Raw genomic sequence first — 3,483 nt, forward strand, 5'->3', positions numbered from 1 at the left:
GCTTCTCGGAGATTTCTCGGATTCGCAATCTTGGGCACAACAGTCTGAGATAAAAAAAGAAAACCAAAAGAAGCTCGGACACAGGTAGAGTGAACGCAGGATTCTGAGAGAAGCGGCGGAGACCTGGGGACTTGTGGGCTCTTCTGTGGAGGCCCCTGTAGATTGGGGTAGGATGCTCAGCCCCAGAGCCAGAGGACCCAGAGACCCCACCCATATCCCGTCCATCTGGGCCGGGTCCGAGTGAGCAGCACAGCGCTGCCCACTGGAGTCCAGACGCGCTGATGCCCACTCCGCCTCTGACCCCGCAGATGCATCTCCCAGGCAGATGTGCACCTGACAATCAGCGCCATGGCCAGTCCTCAGACTCCGCACAGACCATTCGCTGCCACCAAGTTGTCGGACCACAGAGGCCGCAGAGCTTCAGCTCTGCTTGGAAAGAAGGGTCTAGCTTCCTTTGTACTTTGTGATTTATTTTCATTTATTTTCTTTGATTCTATTTTATAAATTGCCTTATTTTAACTTTTATGTATGTACCTTATATATTTCTCATTTTAGGTTTCATGGTACTTTAATTGTGTTTCTTATTTTGGGATTTAGAATCTTTTAACAACCAGGCAAAAATAACCTGGTAGTTTTTATTGGGACGGCAGTTGTTATTGTTTTTCTTGGTTTTTCTTTTTCTTCTTTCGTTTCTGGATAAATAATGAGATGGAGAAATTCACCTCCATAAAATAATATGAGGTAGTACTCACAGCCAGGAATTCCATCAATACAAATATATGATGTCTAACTACATTTTAAAACAATGATTATAAAGATAGCATCTGGGCTGGAGAAAGAGCACAGAAGAAAACTAGAGAATCCTTACTGTAGAAATGAAAGAATTAAAATCTAGTCAGGCCAACGTTCAAAATGCTATAACTGAGATGCAGTACCAAGTGGAAGCCTTTAAAACAAAGAAGGTTATGGACCACAAAGGCAGACTTCGGAACTCAGCCACTTATTAAAACAATAACATTCATATCACGGGAGACTCCCAAGATGAAGACAGAGGAAAGGTGGGCTTGATCAGCCATTAGAAACGACAAATAACCACCATTTTCTTCAACGTGGATGGACCTGGAAGGTATCATGCTGAGTGAAGTAAGTCAATCAGAAATAGACAAATATTGTATGTTCTCATTCACTTGGGGAATATAGATAATAGTGAAAGGGAATATAAGGGAAGGGAGAAGAAATGTGTGGGAAATATCAGAAAGGGAGACAGAACATAATGACTCCTAACTCTGGGAAATGAACTAGGGGGGATGTAAGGGGGGGAGGGCGGGGATGGGGGTGAATGTGTGACGGGCACTGAGGGGGGCACTTGACGTGATGAGCACTGGTTGTTATTCTGTATGTAGGCAAATTGAACACCAATAAAAAGTAAATTTAGTATTAAGTAAAAGAAAGAAAGAAAGATAGAAAGAAAAGAAAGAAAGAAAGAAAGAAAGAAAAGAAAGAAGAAGAAAGAAAGAAAGAAAGAAAGAAAGAAAGAAAGAAAGAAAGAAAGAAAGAAAGAAAGAAAGAGTGGCACCTGAGTGGCTCAGTTAGTTAATCTTCTGCCTTAGGGTCAGATCATGATCCAGGTCCCAAGGAAGGCTCCCTCTTCAGCAGGGAACCTGCTTCTCCCTCGCCCTCTGTCCCTCTAGCACAGGTTTATCAGTCTTCTCTCTCTCAAATAAATAAATAGCATCTTTGAAAAAGAAACAAACAAACCCAGAGGGAAAAAAAATCTCCCATGTAGAAGATTTTCAAATAATTTGTGCAGACATTCCACCCTCAAGTTCCTGAGCGTAGCTTCCCAAACTTATGTGTGGAATACACATAGTAACTTCCTTCTACAATATATATTATGAAAAACTTAAAATAATAATGATAATATAATAATAATAATAATAATAATAATAATAATAAAGAATCACTTTACTACAGAGAAACCTGAGAAACACTACCTCAGCAAGATGATCAGATCGATACCAAGACTGATAAATCGTGTTGATAGTATCTATCCTTTACATGATATAATAAAAATGGCAGTATATCTCTGTATATAATCCACAAAAACAGTTCAATCATGAAATAAACAACAGACATATCCCAACTGAGGGAAATTTTACAAAATACTCTACTTCTCAAAGTGTTCCAGTTCAACAACAAGGAAAGGCTGAAAGACTGTCACAATCCAGAGGAGCCTAAGAAAACATGAGGACAAATGGAGTGTGGTATGAGGGTTAGTGATTTAGCAAAAACTAAGGAAATCTGAATAAAGTATGGTCTTTGGTTATTGCGAAAATTTTAATATTGATTCATTAGCTAATATTTGTACCGTACTGATATAAGATATCAATAATTGGAGAAATTGAGTGCAAGTTCATGAGAATTCTCTGTACTATCTTCTCAATTTCCCTATAAATCTTTGTTTTCTTTCTAAGAAATAAGATTTAATTTGAAAATTGACTTAAATGAATCAGGCTCCAGTGTGAAGACATTTTAAGAATCCTTGAATTAAAAAAAAAAGAATCCTTGAATTATCTTTTGCCTTATTCTTAAAAAGTTCCTTCGATGGGAACAAAGTAAGAATTTTATATCAGAAGGAAAGAAAAACACTTATGAACACGTATAGTGCCTCCTCAACCTAAAGCAGGAAAGGATAATAAATAGCAAAAATCAGATAAAAATACTTCTATTATAATAGATACCATATTGCAAGTGCATTTAAAATTAGCAATGTATAACATTTATTTCCTTGACATTTGACTTCCAAAGAGTTCATAGTGTTTCAGTGTCAGTTGAAACGGGAAGAATCTCAGGGAAGAATCCTTCACGTAATAATAGGACCATTGGTACTAATGTCTCTCAATCATTTCCAAATCAATAAAGATCCATTTCCTGATGAGTGACTGAGCTGTGAAGAAAGAGATGAGAAACCCTCATCCCTTTGAATTACTTGTGTCAGAATATTTTAACCATAGTATTATGGATAGTAAATTATCCTTATTAACAGGAAATATGTCTCAGAATGGAATCTGAGCAATCAGATGGGCAGAGAAAAAATGCTTTATCTCGCTCCCGCACTTTTAAAGACAAAGGAGAACTTTTCTATGTACAAAGTCAGTTGTCAAGATAGCCTTAGTGAATAAGAGTCTGCAGCATCGAATCCTGCTGCACAGCTGGGATGCCCGTGCCCCAGTTCTTCCTGATCTCAAATCCCTGGGCCTGTCCCACAACACAGGTAGCCACGCTGAGGTCATTTGCAATTTCCTCTTAGGAGCTCCAGGGAGGGGGGCATGAGCTAGATAGGACGGGTCGGGATGCGTGGAGGCTGAGAACATTATGGCCATTCTACTTTACGTTCAGTATTAGCACACGTCCAGCAATCCCAGGTCCCTGTGAAGAAGATCTGAAATTTGCATTACTTCAGTTACTGTAAAAAAACAAAGT

This window comes from Canis lupus, chromosome 32 (genome assembly GCF_048164855.1).
Source record: "Canis lupus baileyi chromosome 32, mCanLup2.hap1, whole genome shotgun sequence".
Taxonomy (NCBI): Eukaryota; Metazoa; Chordata; class Mammalia; order Carnivora; family Canidae; genus Canis; species Canis lupus.